This window comes from Leopardus geoffroyi, chromosome C3 (genome assembly GCF_018350155.1).
Source record: "Leopardus geoffroyi isolate Oge1 chromosome C3, O.geoffroyi_Oge1_pat1.0, whole genome shotgun sequence".
Lineage (NCBI taxonomy): Eukaryota > Metazoa > Chordata > Mammalia > Carnivora > Felidae > Leopardus > Leopardus geoffroyi.
The window spans coordinates 76,815,776-76,835,791 of record NC_059338.1 but is presented as its reverse complement, the minus strand read 5'-3'; the positions used below and the strand labels follow the sequence as shown (position 1 = coordinate 76,835,791).

The window sequence follows — 20,016 nt, the reverse complement described above, 5'->3', positions numbered from 1 at the left end:
CCAAGAAGGAAGTCTGAGAGGTCAGGAATCAGAATGCAGGCGAAATGGAGAGATGTGGTTCTGACAGTCGGGCAAGAGACCGAGTGTTTGCAAGCTGGGAAAGATATAAAAAGAGAAGCGCTATATAACCATAGTGGTGGGGGTGAGGGTGGCATAGTGACCCAGTGTTGAGCGTGGGAGTTGGAACTGTTTTTGGAAGTCAGCAACTCAGGCACCCACAAGCGAACTGGCCTACTTTGAAGAAAATAAATAAATAAACGAAGCATGGGAGCCAAATCAGAGCCTTTATAATCTGTCCCTAATCTTGCTCATCTCCAGCCCTGTCGCTGTGTGCATCATCCTTCCCGTCCTCCGTGGACGGCAACCTCACCAGATCATTGCACCTTGTCCTCACGAGGCACACACTTCTGTGTCTTTGCCCCTTTGTGTTCTCTTTCCCCTCTTCACAGACTACCTCGTCTCCTCTTTCTGGCTTGCAGAACTCCTACTTATGGTCCAAGTGTTGGCTAAATACAACCTCCACCGTGAAGCCATCCGTGCCCTTTTCCAGGCAAAGTTGGTTCCCGTTGCATCTGTGTTCCTGCTACGGGCCAGGTAGCCTGGCGCGGTGGCTTCAGAAAACACAAACTTCCTTTTCACATTCCCACCTAGAGAACTGGAACAGACCTTTGAACTTGCCTACAATTCTTCTTAATCGCCAGCACCCGCCCCAGCCCCAAGACAGACACCTGCCAGAATGACCTTTTTAACCGCCCCCCCTTCCATCGTACCGCTTTTCCATATGCACGGTCTCAATATTGCTTGTGAAAATAAGCACCCAGAGAGTTTCAGGGCACCTCCGAGGCTTTTCATGCACGTGGAGCTCAGAGAAGCTAAGTGACCTGACCGAGGTCAGAGAGTAATAAACGACAGAGAGAACGTCGGAACTCAGATCTGCCTGAATGGAAAGGGCTGACCCACACGGCCCCTTTGTTCCACGCAGGATGTGCCTCCTGTGTTCTTGCGTCTGAACCAGCCAGGCACGGGGCCACTTGTGGAAATAAATGTTATATAAGCAACTAACATATTGCTTATGCACAATATGTCTTTGCAGCCTGAGCTTATTTTAAGCCAGCCACGGGAATGTGTGTTGGTGAGCACAGAGCTGAGCTAACAGATGGGCGTGGGCACCTTTGTCACTCACAAATATAGCACTTTGACCACTTGCAGAGAAGACTCAAGTGTTGAAATGTACAGCTTATCTTTCTTTCCCATTCCTCCTTTTGCAACCTTTTGTGCCTCCGACGTGCACTCTGTCCCTTCCTCTCAATTGCTGTGTCACACACACATGCGTGCACACACACACACACAATTAACAAGTTTTCTTGCCCATGCAAGAGAGATGCATAGAGCCACGTTTTTGCAATTCAGACACACGTGTATTTCCTGCAGCGAAGGTGGCACTGACTTGATTCTTGCTTCTGTTCTTTTCTACTGACCCTACAGTTGAAGGTTCAGTTTTCCGGGCACCTGGGTGGCTTGGTCGGTGAAGCGTCCGACTTCGGCTCAGGTCATGATGTTGTGGTTCACGAGTTCAAGCCCCGCGTCGGGCTCTGTGCTGAGAGCTCGGAGCCTGGAAGCTGCTTCTGATTCTGTGTCCCCCTCTCTCTCTCTGTGCCCCTCCCTGCTCGTGCTCTGCCTGTCTCTCAAAAATAAATAAACACTAAAAAAAAAAGGTTCCGTTTTCAAGACAGGCCTCTCTCTAGAGCATCTCTCTGTGGACATTGATAAGGAAGCCAAAGCCTGGAAATGAGATACTTCTGTTTGCCCCTGTGGCACTCTGCATTTACCTTTGCCCCAGTATGAAAAGTAGTACACTATAATTTATCTGTTTGTGTCTCTCTCCTTACCCAGAGCGTGAATTTCTCCAGGTTTGACATTTTTCAATTATCACCCGCGTTCCTGTTCCACATTACAGTGTCTGGCACTTTCAAGTCACATTTAAAACACGTGGCAAAAGAACATTCTTCGTTGGAGTGGTTGATGGTTCTTGGCCGCAGGTGGATGTGAAGGCTCCTCCTGTGAGGGTGACATCGTGCCAGGTGAGTTAAATCTCCTACGTCGAAGTGGAGCAAGGATCAAAGGCAAGAGGTTCTGGGCAATCTAAATCCATGCTAACGTCGGGAAGAACTTCCCTGTAGAACATACTTCAAAAGGAGGTTAAATGTGGTCTAAGGACACGAACACCACCTCACTGGGGATCTCAAGCAGACAGAGAATGGCATCTTGTCTGGGACGCTCTGCGCGGAGTCAAGCATCCAAAGCAGTAAATTCAGATAATCCTTAAAGGTCCAGTTATCTTTGTGCATCGGGTAAAAAAATAGATATTTGTAATGTAAATTATATATATAACATTACATAAATACATTACATAAATATACTATAATCTAGGAAGTACTGCGTGCACAATGCTGGCCTTGACTTTTTCTATCCTTCTAAGCACCTGTTTCCTTTGTTGTCGGTCTCCCATCTAGGCTGTTAGTTCCACAGAGACTTTGTTTTCCTCTCTGCTGCTTCCCAGTGTTGAGAAGAGGGCCCCCTACCGACTTGCCAGGCATATGAATGAATACACAGGGCACTGCATCAGCACTACTCTGAAGAGGGTAGGAATTATTTTACTTCCGTAGTTTTCAAAACCCTGTGTTTGGTAGATTCTCATTTTCTCTTCTCTTCTCTTCTCTTCTCTTCTCTTCTCTTCTCTTCTCTTCTCTTCCCTTCTCTTCTCTTGTTTCTCTTTTCTTATTTTCAGAGAGAGAGAGAGATAGTGAAAGTTGGGGAGGGGCAAACAGAGAGGGCGGGACAGAATCCCAACCAGGCTCCACCCTCAGCAAGGAGCCCCACGCAGGACTCGAACTCACAACTGTGAGATCATGACCTCAACCAAAATCAAGAGTCAGAGATGTGGGGCACCTGGGTGGCTCAATCAGTTAGGTGTCTGGCTTTGGCTCAAGTCGTGCGTGATCTGCTAGTCCACGAGTTTGAGCCCCATGTCAGGCTCTGTGCTGACAGCTTGGAGCTCTGAGCTTGGAGCCTGCTTCAGATTCTTTGTCTCCCCCCTCTCTCTACCCTGCTCCCACTAGCTCTCTCTCTCTCTCTCTCTCTCTCTCAAAAATAAATAAATGTTTAAAAAATGTTGGACACCTACCCAACTGAGCCACCCAGGCGCCCCAGTACATTCTCATTTTTAAAATAAGGCAGTGGAGGCTGACTTATCTAAGTATATACGGCCAGTGAGTAGGGTTCCTGCCCGCAGTCTTCCTGGCTCCTTTATATACCCTTGTCTTTTGCCACTCAGGGTCTCAGCAGCTTCAGCCTTCTTAGTGATGCACCTAAGAAGAGCACCCAGCACCCCAGTAGCCAAAGCGTGAGCACGTGACATTGAGGAGGGAAAAGTGCATTTCCTGAGGTCTGTAATGTGCTTGAATTTTATCTACTGCTAGAACCTATGGGTCATTTCCTCTTGGATATATTTCTTTGAAGTGGGAACATGGATTGCCGGAGATGTTTCTATTGATGGAAAGAGTCTGGCACAAGTATTGAGCGCTAATGGCTTCGGGTCATTTGAGCCCCAAGGGCAGGGTCTATTGACATCCTTGAGGGGAATGGCTCATGTACACAACAGACCTGGTGAATGTCTCCTGCTCACTAAGACCACGGCAATCCCAGATACCGGCCCCAGGGAAGTGATGTTCGCACAGCTACTTACTCACACAAAAAGTGTTCAGAGGCCTTACTATATTATCCGTGTATCAGGAATAACACGGGATGTAACTAAGGGCACACAGCATATTGGGATCTCAGCAATGAAGACCAGACCGAGGAGATGAATTTTATTCAGAGAATTTAGGGGACTGTTAATGAAGCTTTTCTGCAGAGCAACCCTCCACATTCATTGGAGCATGGAACTCTGGGATCCTTCATCTACCTTTCAATATTGATTAAGCACCTATGGTCCCCACAGAAGATGCTGTGGTTAAGAATGTAAACTCTGGGGGCGCCTGGGTGGCGCAGTCGGTTAAGCATCCGACTTCAGCCAGGTCACGATCTCGCGGTCCGTGAGTTCGAGCCCCGCGTCAGGCTCTGGGCTGATGGCTCAGAACCTGGAGCCTGTTTCCGATTCTGTGTCTCCCTCTCTCTCTGCCCCTCCCCCGTTCATGCTCTGTCTCTCTCTGTCCCAAAAATAAATAAACGTTGAAAAAAAAATTTTAAAAAAGAATGTAAACTCTGGAGCACACTGCCTAGACTAATGTCCCTTCTCTGTCACTTCTTAGCAATAGAAACTCGGGCAATTTCCTTAGCCTCGCTGAGCCTTATTTCCTTCCTTTGTAAAATTAGGATTAAAAAAAGAAGAATATTTGTGAGAATATCAAAGTGCAGTGAATTGAACGGTTAACTATTCCTATTCACTAATCACAGAGTGAGTCACTGGGTGGGGGTAGAGGAAAAAAAAAGAATTAGGTCTATGAAGACTGACAGTAAAATGTAAGGCAGCAGGAGGCAACATCCTCATTCATCTAGAAGCCATTTCATTTATCAGAAGATTTCAGATAGTGTCTGAGAGCAAGTGGGGAAATGATCTAGAGACTCACATTTGCTCCTCTCCCCCTGCTATTGTTTACCATGATAGGTCCTTGGAGTCCTGTTGAATATATAGTTTGGTGCGTTTTTTACACTTAACACTAGGAGACTACAGAGTTTCATGTCCTTAACATGTTTTTCCTCACGGGTTCGAGGCCAAGTGCACAAAAATGAATTAGTTATAATCCTTGATATATGACACTCCCTTTACGGGTCCAGTCAAGGTCTTTTTTTCTTCATTCTCTGTGAATAGTAAACACCATTAAAAGTTTTATGCCCAACTTAATACCAAGGTAAAAATGTAGATGCCTCTATGTGACGTTTCTTCATCCTCTGTGCCTCCTGCCCCCATCCAGCAGAACCACTATTCCAAATTATGTGCACACGATTCCCTTGCTTCGCCTTTTTCGGCATCTATATGTATTCCAAAACAAAGTACGCTTGGCATTGGGCTGTTTCTCCATCATTATTTTGGAAAGGCCTTAATGCTGTCTGTTTGGGATCCACCTTTTTATTGAAAACTATGCATCTATGTTTTGTCCACACTATCAATGGAGCTGCGGCTTGTTAATTTCAAGTTTTAACACTATCTTGACTATACATTACGTCATGTACCCATTCTGGTGTCGATGAGAATTTGAGATATTCCCAGTATTTTTTAGACGCTCTCTGGATACGCAACCTCCTGACCAAGGGATTTTTCACTTCTCAACTTTTACTATGTGAATGGCCGAGGGACGATGTCTCACGATCGTTATTTGTCTTTCCCTGAATGCCAACTCAGAGGAAGATACCCTTATACGTTTATGTGCATCTTCTGGCCAACAACCATATATTGAGTGACTTTCTCAGAATCACAGAACCACCAGGCTGGTATTCAAGGCAAAGTCATTCAGGTTTTCAAAGCTGGCCCTTCCGTGCAGTCGGCCACAGTGATGTCAACACGAGAGCAGACACCGTGAGTCTTTTTTTTTTTTTTAATTTTTTTTTCAACGTTTATTTATTTTTAGGACAGAGAGAGACAGAGCATGAACGGGGGAGGGGCAGAGAGAGAGGGAGACACAGAATCGGAAACAGGCTCCAGGCTCTGAGCCATCAGCCCAGAGCCCGACACGGGGCTCGAACTCACAGACCGCGAGATCGTGACCTGGCTGAAGTCGGATGCTTAACCGACTGCACCACCCAGGCGCCCCGACACCGTGAGTCTTGACGTGGCTTTCGGCTCTGAGAGTTCCTTGAACTCCTTGCTCAGTTCATTGACAGGAGATGTCCGCTATCCTAATGAGATATTTAGAAACAGTCGCCCAAGGTTCTTCGGAAAGGAAAAAGAGATCTTTGAAAACCGTTACAGGGTAAACAACTGAGAAAAAAAATAGTCAAACTTCCTTTCGTGTCATCATATCGTATCAGAGTTGGAAGAAAACTAGACATGTGTGTGGCCTCTCCCAGCTGTCTGCTCGGCTACTTTATTTTACAGCCTAGAAAACTGGGAGACATACTTCCAGGTGACTTCCTCGGGGTTCCAGTATGCCAATGGAAGAGTTGCAACCAGCAATTGGTGTGCATATATTTCAGTGATCCGTTGCTCTGGGAAAAACCACCCCAAATTTCAATGACTTTAAACCATGCTTATTTTATTTACACATAATTCTGTAGGTTTGCCGTGTAGGCTGTGTAGGTGGAGGCTGGGCTCAATCAGGTGTTTCTCACCTTGTACTGGACTCACTTGGAGGGACTTTGGTGGTCTCCGTCAGCTCATGGCAGGTTGATCTAGTGGTCCTCAGCTGGAATGGCTGGCCTCAGTTCTTTGTGCTCCTGCTTTCCTTAGACTAGTCGGGGCTTCCCCTCGTAGCCAAAGAGATCCTGGTGGTAGAGAAGATAACATCCGGTCTTCAAGCACATGTCAAACCTCTGCTTCTTCACATTTGCTAGGTGTACTATTGGCCAAATCACATCACAGGGTCAAGGCCAGGTTTAAGGGAGGGAGGGATGCACCTTGACTCGTGATGAAAGCAACAATAACATTACAATTGTTTTTTTCACAATGCAAGTTAATTGTTTCAATTAATTGAACTCATAGCCGAGAACAGTTTTAGGTTTATAGAAAACTGAAACAGGAAGTACAGAAATGCCCCCACACACTCACTGTCCCCCACCCTTTGCCCACAGTTTCCCCTGTTGTTAATATCGCATATCTGTGTGGTACCTTTGTTACAGTTGATGTGCCAACAGTGATACGCTGTTATTAATAAAGTCCATTGTTCCCAGCAGGACTCACTGTGTCCTTGTGTCTTTGTGACTTTGTTAAATGTGTAATGCCATGTATCTACCATGGAACTAATATACAGAATAGTCTCCCTACCCTCCAAATCCCCTGTACCACCTGTTTCTTCTTCTTTTGACCCTCACCCTCAGCCCCAGCAACCAACAACCTCCTTACCATTTGCCTTTTCCCTCCCACATGTCACATAAGTGGATAGTCATGCCATATATAATCTTTTCAAACAGGTTTATTTTATTTAGCCAGATTTTAAGGTTCCTCCCTGACTTTTTTTTCCCCGAGATTTTATTTAAATCAAATTAGTCAACATATAATGCAGTATTGGGTTCAGGAGTAGAATTTAGTGATTCACCACTTACATATAACACCAGAGCTCATCCCAACAAGTGCCCTCCTCAATGCCCATCGCCCATTTAGCCCATCCCCCATCCACCTGCTCTCCAGAGCCCTCAGTTTGTTCTCTGTATTTAAGAGTCTCTTATGGTTTGTCTCCCTGACTTTCCACGAGTGAATAGCTCATTTCTTTTTATCACTGAATCGTACCATCGTATCCATTGTACCATCGCCTATTTACCCATTCACATATCGATGTACGTCTTGATCGTATCCAACTTTTGACAGTGAGGAATAATGCTGATGAAAACGTTCCTGAACAGATCTTTATGTGGACATACCCTTCCAGCTTTTGGGGGTAAATACCTGGGAGCACGATTGCTGGATCGTAGAGTAAGAGTAGGTCTACTTTGTATGAAGCTGCCAAACTGCCTTCCAGAGAATCATTTGCGTTTCGATCAACAATGAGTGAGAGTTCCTGTTGCTCTAAGCCCTCAGTGTTGCCAGTGTTCTAGATTTTAGCCATTTCCGTAGGTGTCTGGTCATATGTTGTTGTTATTTTAATTTGTAATTCCCTCATAGCACATGATCTTGAACATCTTTTCATGTTTGTTTGGCACCAGAGTCAATCTACAGATCAAGCTGGGCAGAAATGGTAGCTTGACATAAAGGAATGGGGGAAACATACAACCTTTTCTCTCTCTCTCTTTTTTTTCTTTTGCAATCTACAACACAGAACCACATTTTCAGCAATAGTGTATCTCTTCTTTTTTAAAAAAAAAAATTTTATACATGTATTTATTTTTGATAGAGAGAGACAGAGCACAAGTTGGGGAGGGGCAGAGAGAGAAGGAGACACAGAATCCAAAGCAGGCTCCAGGCTCTGAGCCATCAGCACAGAGCCCGACGCGGGGCTCGAACTCGCAAACCGTGAGATCATGACCTGAGCCGAAGTCGGACGCTTAACGGACTGAGCCACCCAGGCGCCCCCAGTGTATCTCTTCTTATAGTACACCAGCTATATGCAGTTTATATACAGAAAACTTCCTGACATTTATCACTTCTTAGGTATGAGCCAGGAAGTGGCACTTATTATTTTGCATACTATTTTCCTCAAACATCTAGAGTTGGGCATTAAGATCGTCACTTCAGAGCAATATAAATCGAGATATAAATGGATGGGCTGTGGCTAGCACTCTTTGCTCCTGGAGTTGCCCTGTTCTGATCCCTGGATTCAGGTCTCATCTCCCGAGCCGCTGTGCCAAAGATCTTACAGCTTTGACCAACAGGGAGCCCTAGAAATGCACTGAGAGGTAGGAGAAAAGCAAAGCAAGGGCCTTTCTCTCTTCCTCTTTCAGCCTCAGGCTGTGTGTCTTACGGCTGCTGTGTCTGATGTGAAGGGTCATCTCTCAGCACACAGGTCCCCCTTGCTTTCTTATGGCCCAGACCCTGGTGACAATACCCTCTTCCTTGGTGCCACCAAGAGATGATAGAGGCTCCCTGCCTGGTAATATCTCACTTTCCTTCCCCTCCACTGCTTGGCCTCCCCTCTTCATCTCTTTCATCACCTGTGAATCCAATTCCCCGTGCGAAACCCATCTACATTATTTATGGCTAATATTTTATTTTCTTTGGTTGGACTCTGATTCATACAGCAGCCTTCCCAAATTTCCATAGATTTTTAGAGGTAAAGATAAAATACAGGCCCAGATTGAATTCCCAAGCCTCCCATAGCATGCTGCCTCTCATGTGAAATATTTATGTATAATGTGGAATAAAACTTCTAAAAAATAATTGATGCCCTCAGAAAGATTTGAACACATACTGCCTCTATAAAACGAGAACAGTATCATCTGAAATAAAAATAAACATCAATTTGATTCACCAGTTTAGAGACAAATTCAAAGAAAGCCCCCAGGAAGTAAAACAAAAAGTCAAAGCTCTGGATATTTGGAGAGGAAACATTTACAGATTATCTGGAAAGATTTTTAAAATCATGTGATAAATGGGGGTGCCTGGGTGGCTCAGTCGGTTGAGCGTCCACTTCGGCTCAGGCCATGATCTCACGGTTCGTGAGTTCGAGCCCCACGTCCGGCTCTGTGCTGACAGCTCGGAGCCTGGAGCCTGCTTCGGATTCTGTGTCTCCCTCTCTCTCTGCCCCTCCCTCGCTCATGCTCTCTCTCTCTCTCTCAATCTGTCAAAAATAAATAAACATTAAAAAAAATCATGTAGTATATGTACAGCTTTTAGTAGTGAGGCCCTTGCCCATAAGTAACACTTATAAAATCTGCACAAAAGATTAGAACAATAGCAAACGTTTTTGTAAGTCTCCCAAGGGGGGAAGAAATGAGAGCACTGTCTGCTGTACCAGGAGAGATTTGAAAGTATGTGTGTGTTTTTGTTTGCTTGTTTGTTTGTATTTTTGTCTCTCTCTCTCTCTGTTTGTTTTTTTTGTTTTGTTTTGTTTTTTGTTTTTTTTGTTTTTTTTTTTTGCAATGAGATGATTCCTCAGTCTCCACAAACTGTTCGAATGGTAGAAAGTCAGGCTTTGTGGTGTCAACGTCAAGAATTAGAGGCAGGAAGGACAGATGATAAAAGATGAGAGAAAGGGGCTACAGAAAGCGAGAGACATGAGAAATCCTAATGTAAACTCTGGCTTCTAAACTATGCATGAGAGGCCTTGGAAGATATCAAGGGGCCCCGTGAAGAGGCAGAAGGTGGAACCGGAAAGAACCCAGAAGAGCTTCTAGCTCATCCCCAGAGAGAGACACTAGTGAGCTAACAAAGGGCAGATGCAATTTGCAGGAATTTTGCCAGGTGAGATAAGCCCAAAATAAAATGTGCAAAAGAGTACATTCTTTATAAGGCCATTCATGGGACGTTCCACAGAACAGACGACACTGATGTATGGTGAACAAAAAACGGAAAGGTGTTTGGCACTCTGCAGGAGTGAAAATTGCCTGGGAAGAGGCATCGAGGAAATTCTTATGTCGTGAGACAGAGATAAGTTATACAGGGGTATGCGCTTGTTAAGATTATACACCTGATATTTGTGCTTTTCGTTGTCTAAAGACTACTTCAAAAATTGCGTAAGATAGAAATATGCATAATAATAGAGCACTATATTTCAATACCTAGTCAATGTAGACACCATGCTAAGAAAACAGTATCAAAATTACCCAGTGCACGGGGTGCCTGGGTGGCTCAGTCGGTTAAGTGTCTGACTTCAGCTCAGGTCATGATCTCCCAGTCCGTGAGTTCGAGCCCCATGTCGGGCCCTGTGCTGACAGCTTGGCGGAGCCTGGAGCCTGCTTCGGATTCTGTGTCTCCCTCTCTCTCTGTCCCGCCCCCCCCAACCCCCCTCATGCCCTGTCTCTCTCACTCTCAAAAATGAATAAATGTGAAAAAAAATTAAAAATTGCCTGGTTCAAATTAGAACACTTGAGTACAAGGGAAAAAAGAAAACTTAAATGTCAATTATGAATCCCTGAAATGGCACCGACCCAAAAAGGTTTATAGGATCAGATGTTAAAAATGCTTGTGTCTCACGTACATTTATTACAAACATTTTTTAAGGACAGAGAAAAAGATGTAAAGTTCTAGTCCACATTTTACAAGGTCTGCAAAAACTTCACTGTCCACACTGGAATAAAATGGCAGAAGGAGAAGGGCACCTAGCTGGCTCAGTCGGCTAAGCATCCAGCTCTCGGTTTCCGCTCAAGTCATGATCTCATGGTTTGAGCCCCATACTGGGCTCTGCGCGGACAGTCTGGAGTCTGCTTTGGATTCTCTCTCTCCCCCTTTCTGCCCCTCCCTGTTTCTCTCTTTTTCTCAAAATCAATCAATAAACGTTTTAAAAAATGGCAGAAAGAGAGAGAAATATAAGCCAACGTAACTTACACATTCAAACTCATAAATTCCAATTAAAAACCAGGGGCTTTCATGAGCTGAGTCTAGGGAGACTCAGATACGCTACTAAATTGCAACAAATTAAAACAGTGACCAACACTTCAGAGAAAAGCATAAAGAAACGTTTAGATTATTTAGATTTTACTTTGACAAAGTGCAACTAAATTTTAAAATGTAGTTTGTTGAAAGTCATCACATTTAATCAAACCTCTGTTGTTATTGCTGTAATGCACTTATTAGAAATATTAATATTAGAACTCAAGTTGTATGAGTTATCGGTGTTTTTATTGTCATTTTCCTAAAGTCACGACACAACAGAATTCCCCTGTTTTCTGTTTACTCCGTATCGGCTTCCTGCATATTATCATCGAAGGAAGGATATTTTTGCCACTTTTGAGAGTTTCAACATTTTCTCCAACAACCTTTTAATCTTTTGATATTAAAGTGCATATCTTACATTCATTATCTCTCCTCTTAATTTTTTTTTAATCTAGTTGAAATGATGAAATTTTTTTCAATTGTTTTCGTGTGATATCCCTGGCTAGTGTTTCCAAAATTACTACTCTCCCACCTTTAAACACTGTCCTTTTAGTTTGCTTTTTCTTTCCTCTTGCAGATCTTGAGAACATTCATCACTCACTGGCACTTTAATTTTATAATTCGTTCATTGTCTGCGTCTCCCGATAGAATATGATCTGTAAATGATGCAAGGATTTTACTCATTTGGCTGCGCTGTTATATCCCTACAGACAAAAGAATTCCTGACACATAACCATCGATTTATGAATATTTATTCAATGAATTAATGGTTTGCACATACTTCCAATGCTTTTATTAACTCCTAGATGTCTACATCTTCTGGAATAGCTGTCATTTTGTCTTGCGATCTGTTTATGTTGTATTTATCAGATGACTAGAATCTCTGACGATCGGCTAGAGATAGACCAAGGCTCACTATATAGCCATGATTGGCACTCAGTGCTAAGTAGAGAGGAATGTTTGAGTGGGGATTAATAGAATTCATCAGACCCCTAGAGTACTTTCTTTTCCTTTTGGTTCTTTCTAGGCAATCTCAAATGCTGCCTCCCATTAGGAATACTTAGATAACAAGCATCCCTGCATTAATAACACAGCTCAGCAATACGTTTAAAAAAAAAAAACAGCAAAAGGCCAAGCTTAAAAATATATTTTAATTCTAAAAATGCAAGGAAGCTTCAATAATAGAAACTACTCCATCTCCTTAAAATATTATGACAGAAAAGGAAAATATGCTCATCTAACTAGTTAAGAAAATACCTGAGTAAATGAAGAAATCTACTTCGTTCAAGGATGACAAGAATCAATACTGTAAAGACCATCTTTCTCCCCAAATTGATCTATACATCTAAAGCAATCCTAATCACATCCCAATAGCATTTTTTCATGGACTTTGACAAAGTGTTCCTAAAATTAATATGGAAGAGAAAATGTAGAAGAATGCAAGAAGCTAACTAATATTTCCATTAAAAATGAGATTAGTTTGATCAGATATATATATATATATATATATATATATATATATACATGTAAAGTTTAACTAATTAAAGGAAAGTGATATTAATGCAAACTGCACACAGACTGGTCATTAGAACCCAAGAGAGAGTCCATAAATAAAATAAATTTGCATGCATTTGGAAAGTCAGTGAAAAGCTGGAATTTAAGAGGGAGAGAGCTGTTCTACAACCCTCATGGGCACAGTCCCTATTGACGTCCGTGTGGATGGTGCCCCCTAGCGAGATGGACCGTGCATTACATGCAGGTGGTGCAAGGAAGTTCTGGCTTTCCCATCCTGAAGGAGCAAGTTAATTAATGTGTTGTTTGGGGTCATTTGGTCATGGATTTGGAGAACAAATGAAGTTGAACAACACTTGAAATATCTACACAAATAAATGATTAAAGAATACTGCTTTTAAAAAGAACTTCAAAAGGGTTGTAAGAAACTATATGAGCACATGATTATAATATCAGTGTAAGGAGTTTTCTTTCCAAAGACACAGAAAGTAAAATCGATGCAGGAAAAGATTGAAAACTTTAACTGGGGGCGCCTGGGTGGCGCAGTCGGTTAAGCGTCCGACTTCAGCCAGGTCACGATCTCACGGTCCGTGAGTTCGAGCCCCGCGTCAGGCTCTGGGCTGATGGCTCAGAGCCTGGAGCCTGTTTCCGATTCTGTGTCTCCCTCTCTCTCTGCCCCTCCCCCGTTCATGCTCTGTCTCTCTCTGTCCCCAAAAAAATAAATAAACGTTGAAAAAAAAATTTAAAAAAAAAAGAGAAAAAAAGAAAACTTTAACTGAATCAACCTTAACTTCATTTGTATTAAAAACAGCTTCATACACAACTGTTAAAAAACAAGGAAAATGCTGAAGAAAAATATATGCTGAATTGTCCAAAATATCTATCGAATACCTCCAAATAAATTTGAAAAACATAATTTTTAAAAGTTCTACAAGTTAGTACCTGGGTGGCTCAGTCGGTTAAGCGTCCGACTTCGGCTCAGGTCATGCTCTCGCAGTTTGTGAGTTCGAGCCCCGCGTCGGGCTGTGTGCTGACAGCTGGGAGCCTGGATACTGCCTCGGATTCTGTGTCTCCTTCTCTCTCTGCCCCTCCCCCACTTGTGCTCTGTCTCTATCAAAAATAAATAAAATATTTAAAAAACGTTAAAGTTCCACAACTTAAACGTTCTTCCAAGAAGACTAGATACAAATTACAAATAAAATAAAAAAGATAACCTAGCTACTAAGAAAGAAAATCAAACCTGTGTGGTACTTTTTTTTACAAAATAGATTGGCGGTTTTTAAAACATCGAATCATATTAGTTGGCAAGCAGAAGGAATCATGATATATGCCGTCATAAGATGCTACAGGGATTGAAATTGGATAAAGTTTTATTTTACATTTCCATTAAACTGGAAGTTTTAAATTAACTATAATTAATCCATATGACCAAAAAATTAGAGAAAGCGAATCATAACTCTGCACTAACCAGAAACATTTTCCAATCTTCATGTACTTGAAAGCAAAATTCAGAAAGTCATTTTATATTGTACAATGAAAATGAAGTACAAACATCCATGAAACGTGTATGTTTATACACACTCATATATATAGGTAATATATATGTAATATGTAATATCTCTCACATACATCAAATCTCCATCCTTGCTTTCGTAGGTCAAAGCATACAAGAGCAAAGGGACATTCATCATACCGAAATAATTTCCCAGAAAAGTCCTCAATTTAAAATATATAAAATTGTAAAATAATATGAATTACATTATGTGATTACTGTGGGAAATATCTTTTAAGTTAATTTACTTTGTTACTTCCAAGTTTGATATTTTTCTTTCTTCAGGGACTTCTATTTCAAATCGATTTAATTTGTCGCTCATACTTTCTCTACCTTGCGCCAGGCAGAGTGAGCCAGAGTGCAGACAGGGTATCAAGACTGCCTCTGAAAAGAATGAAATCTTGCCATTTGCAACAACATGGATGGAACTGGAGGCCATTTTGCTAAATGAAGTAAGTCAGTCAGAGAAAGACGGATATCATATAATCTCACTCGTGTGGAATTTGAGAAACTTAACAGATGACCATGGGGGAAGGGAAGGAAAAATAAGATACAGAGAGGGAGGCCAACCATAAGAGACTCTTAAATACAGAGAACAAACTGAGGGTTGATGGGCGTGGGAGGGTGGGGGGAGGGGAGATGGGTGATGGGCACTGAGGAGGGCACTTGTCGGGATGAGCACCGGGTGTTGTATTTAAGTGGCGATCATGGGAATCTACTCCTGAAGCCAAGACTACACTCTATGTTAGCTAACTTCGCACAAAAAACATGCCTCTGAGTTGGTATTTCTATTTTGTCTGGAAAGGAGAGCCATGGGCCCGTCTCCTCCTCACCAATAGCTTGATAATCATGCCTCCAGCCCCCTGCCTTTGGTTTGCACACTGCATTGTCCCGTCCAGGGCTAAGAAGCCTCATGAATTAAGCAGTTATTAAGAGAATTTTATATTGCTTTTTATATTTATTTTATAAATTTGATCCAAGCTTTTGTGAGTAATGTATATTCTGTGCTTAAAGGGAAATATATTATTTACATTGAATACCTCACACACCGTCTTCAAATACCTCTGAAACGCATTGTAGCATCTGCCTTTTAGCATGTGGTTCTTGACATGAAATAAAATATTAACGCTCTATATTTTATACTGTAAATAATTGATGTTGTTGTCCCAGGGGCTCTGAGTGATATCAACCTTCAACGTACAGCCCTTCTTCAGATCAAGCTTCAGATCCGCTTCGAAGTTGAGAAGGTTTCAGAGGAGAGCAAAACAAAGGAGAAAGGGTGATAAAAGGTGTGCGTGTACGTGAGTGTCAGTGTTCTGTTGCAGATGCGTGTGGAGCTGGCTGCCAGATTTGCTTGAAACTTCTCGGGATGTCGCGAACCCCGTCCGAATCTCTCCACAACATAGTGTCAACTTTTCTTTCTGGGGCCCCTTGCTTCAGTCACAAGACTTCAGAAAGGATGAACATATTTTCTAGACGAGGATCCTGGCTGAACCACATCTTTTCTCTCAGGTCAAGCACGGATTCTGTCAAGAGTGCCTTATTTTGCTCGGTTTTATGCATCTAATGTTTGGCTTATAGGATGGGGGGGGGTGTGTGAAAGAAGAGGAACATGAAGCCCCCGTCAGGCAGGAGAGAGGGCGCATGCCTCATATTTTTTGCAGCAAAATTCTAGTTAGTCAGAATCCAAGGACAACCATTTATGACTTGTTAGCCAACTTTTTAATAATTTCAAAAGCTCAAATAGGAAGATAATATTCCCACGCTGCTTGCCACACAGCTCTCTCTGCCATCACACATACCCTCACATCACTACCCAGCATGATATAGTCACACGCACATACACAGACACCAACTCCCGCTGACACACACACACTTAAATGCCACAAAGGCGCCTTCTCACAGACACGCATTCCCTCTTACCCGTCACCGTGATGTTGTGACGTAGAATAAGGAATATACATTTACTCTTCATCCCCGTTTCCGGCACAGAGCTCCTATAATCCTTGAGAATTTTTCAATGATGAGAGCAACAAAGGTATCTCTTGTTATGTTCATAAGGTGATTGTTGGACCGCACTCATGAGTGGGAGCTGGTTGCCAGGGCAACACACCTTGTGATTAAAGTGTTGGAACTTTCAGTCCCGCGCCCTGACTTCCGGGGGAGGGGAGAGGAGCTGGAGGTTGAATCAGGTGCCCATGACCAACGATCTAATCCATCGTGCCTGTGTAACGAAGCCTCCACAGAAACCCAATAGGATAGAGTTTGGAAGGCTTCCAGGTTGTTGAACCCATGGAGCTGTGGAGAGAGTGGGGTGCCTGGAGAGGGCACGGGAGTCTGTGCCCTTGTCCCGTCCCTGGCCCTACACGTCTCTTCCCTCTGGTTGTTCCCGAGTTATATCTGTTTATAATACACTGGTGGTCTAGTAAGTAAAATATTTCTCTTGAGTTCTATCGCCATTCTAGCAAATGAGATGAACCTAAAGGAGGTGGGGTGGGTCATGGAAATCTCTGATTTATAGCCAGTCAGGTAACAATCTGGATTTGCAACTGGCATGTGAAGGGTACAGAGCCCTTCACCAGTGGGGTCTGATGTTGTCCCGATAGACGGCGCCAGAATGGAGTTGAATTGTAGGACATCCAGCTCCCTTTGTTGGTGGTGGAACCCCCCGTGTTGCATCTGGGTCCAGGAACCCTCAGATAAACACGGACATGTAGGCATATATCTGTAAATCTGTCAAACCACGACAGCTGCCGTGGAGCCTGGATACAGAGTTTGCATCCCTGACCACCGCCCTGCACTGCCTGTCCGCAAAAACATTCACATTGCATGCTTCCCCCTCTAACCTCAAGGTGACTCAGAACTTAAGTCTTCGGGGCTGGGTGAACGTCACTGTTTTGGTGGCAGTACTACAATCCACAACTTATTCTTTCCCTTTGCAGTAGAATCTGCAAAATATAAGACACACGTCCAAGTTTCAATTCTGGATAAACTATTAATTAACTAATTCAGTACGAGTGTGAACCGACCTCTGAATGGGACATACTTATTCTAAAACTTGTCTATTTGAGATTCAAATGTAGCCGGGCAGACCGGCTGTAAATTGGTTGTAAATCGCACAACTCAAACTCTAAGTGAGAAGGAGGATAGAGGAGAAAAATACGATATTTTAAATTTAAATTGTTAATTTACTTTCTAAATATTAAAATTAAGTGCAAGACCCAAAAACAAAGAGAAAATGATGCAGATAAGGTGATAATTGAACTAGGAAAAGCACATCCTAGTTCATCAACATCAGGCACCCAGGTCTTGGCTTCTAATACAATCGTCTCAGCAAAGAGACAAGGATTCCTGGGAGAAATGGCCAATTCTAGGACCAGGGCAGGAAATACACAAGAGTGGCCTGATGTATCTCCTGTGGCCAGAAAGTAAGAAGCGCTAAAGCAAAATGCACGGAGCAAAAACAAACAAAAAGAAAACCACAATGAGGTTGTATGTCAGGGGACTGTAAGGAACAAATAAAGAGCTTCCAATGGCCCAATCCAGAACAACTTGGGGAGCAAACTTAACGAAGTAGGTTGATATTATAGCCCAAAGTATAAAATAAACATCCATGAGGACACACTGGTATAAATATCTGACTAAATCAATCAGTCAATAAAAATCTTTTATGCAGAATTCCAAACAATTTATGTAGCCACTACCCTCTGGAGGAAGTGGAGCCTAACCACCCCCACTGGTCTTACGCGTGTGCTGCACGCAAGGAGCAACTCTGAAGTCGAGAAACCTACAAAATGCCCCCTCAGATGGGCATCAGGCTCACGTCAACGGTGGTAGTATGTGTTCTTGATATGGTTTAATGGGACTAGCACTTCCCCTCTGTGCTCCTCCTTCCCCAAACTCTTAACTCCAGTTTAATCACGAGGAAAACATCAGACGTGCCCCAGTAGAAAAGCATTCTGCGAAAATACCCAATCGGTATTCCTTAAAACTGCCAAGGTTAGCTACAGCAAGGACAATCTGAGAAACGGTTATAACTCGGGGAGTTTAAGGAGACACGGCAGCTAAATGTGATGTGGCATCTCAGGTAAGATCCTGAAACAGAACGAGAACATTAGGCAAAAACTAAGGAAATCTGAACGAAGTATAGACATTTCATACTAATAATATATCAGTATTAGGAAATGTAACAATATTAGCAGTTGTACTAAATGTGCTACACATGCGGGAAAACTGGGTATGAGGTATATGGGGAGTCTCTGTATTATCTTCTTAGTTTTCTGTAAACTACCCTAAAAAAGTGAAGTTTATTAAAAAAAATTAAATCCGAGTAGGCAGGCAAGGAAGACCTAATTATAGAAAATCTTCCTTTCTCAAAGGAATTTGGGGGAGAGTTAAAAGCCACCCTAACGACATTCTACCCGTTGGGGAGGGAGCTTTCCTGGGACTCTGCGGAGCACAAGGGAAGAGAGAAATCTCTGATGTGCACTCGCCGACACCTGTTTCCACCTGCCAAATGGGAAAACCAACGACTGGGGTTTCACATTCTCTGCCTCTGCCTCCGTGTTTTGAACAAATACGGTATGAATCACCATGGGTTTTATTGTAATTGCGGTATAATTATATGCAGAGAACAAGGAACGTCGAACTATCAGCCTCCTCTCCATGGTGTTCCAGCAGAAGGTAAACATGGGAAACCTAGCGAGGAAGCACCACAGTATCTCTCCGCTGAGCAATGCACAAGTGCTCACTTCACGACGCAGAGTTCTTGTAAAGTCGGCCTTGGATGATGTATTGTAGGCTTTTGACAATATAGTAGGTTTGGGGCTCCTATTTCTCCTATCAATCTAAGATGTGTGGATTTTGCCATCTTGTTGACTACCAGATGAAGGAAAGAAGCACAAGAAGGAATGAATGTAAAATGACTAATCTTGAGGGAGACCAGCTAGCTACTTGGCTGCCCCGAGTGAGGAAGGCTCTGAAGATTGGCAGAGACAGAGTTTCCAGTCTTGCTCTTTAAGACCCAGGAGTCCTGCCTCATACTACATGCAATCCAATGAGTGTCTCAGATGTTGACCCAATTAGAAATACCTTCTCCCAGGGGGTCTGTGTGATTCTGTCGGTTAAGACCCCAACATTTGATTTTGGCTCAGGTCATAATCTCACAGTTCATGGGACCGAACCCAGTGTCGGACTCCGTGCTGAAAGTGAGGAGCCTGCTTGGGATTCTCTCTCTCCTTCTCTTTCTGCCTCCATCTCCCCCTTTCTCAAAATCAATAAACTTAAAAAATGTCTTCTCCCCTGAGGGTGACTTATCAGGCACCAGGCAGAGACAGCCTAGGCAGGAAAGAGGCTTGAAATTCTTTTCTTACCATAAGTTGGGAGAAAACAGTCATTGCAACCCAAAGAGTTTACCAATTCCTGGGAGTTAAGATTCTTTCTTTTTAGTTGAAAGAAATCATCTGTCTGCCTTTCCCAGATAACTCTGAGATCTCAGACACAGAAAGGATTCTGAGAACCTCTGCTGGCTGAGGGGATGGTTAATATGTGAGCCATAGATAAATCAATGGGAAGCATCACAAGACAGGATACAGGTACAAATGGAACCAGGTTCAATACACATAGGCATCCTGAAATAGAGTCAGTCTGAGAGGAAGTACAAAGTGAATATCAATAATACAATGTTAGAATACTTCTTATTGTCGTGTGGAGCATTGGGTGAACATATTGTAATCTTATTGATCCCATACTTGAACATGAAATAATTTTATTC

General features: G+C 42.9%; 1 long non-coding RNA gene across 1 annotated transcript; it reads right to left on the bottom strand.

The window, feature by feature from the left end:
- Positions 1–4,544: 4,544 nt before the first annotated feature.
- Positions 4,545–16,325, bottom strand: LOC123586753. Its single transcript, XR_006706924.1, has 3 exons — positions 16,167–16,325; positions 5,814–6,480; positions 4,545–5,581 (listed from the first exon to the last, which is right to left on the bottom strand). It is a non-coding gene; the product is annotated as an uncharacterized LOC123586753 (long non-coding RNA).
- Between the last annotated feature and the right edge of the window lie 3,691 nt (positions 16,326–20,016).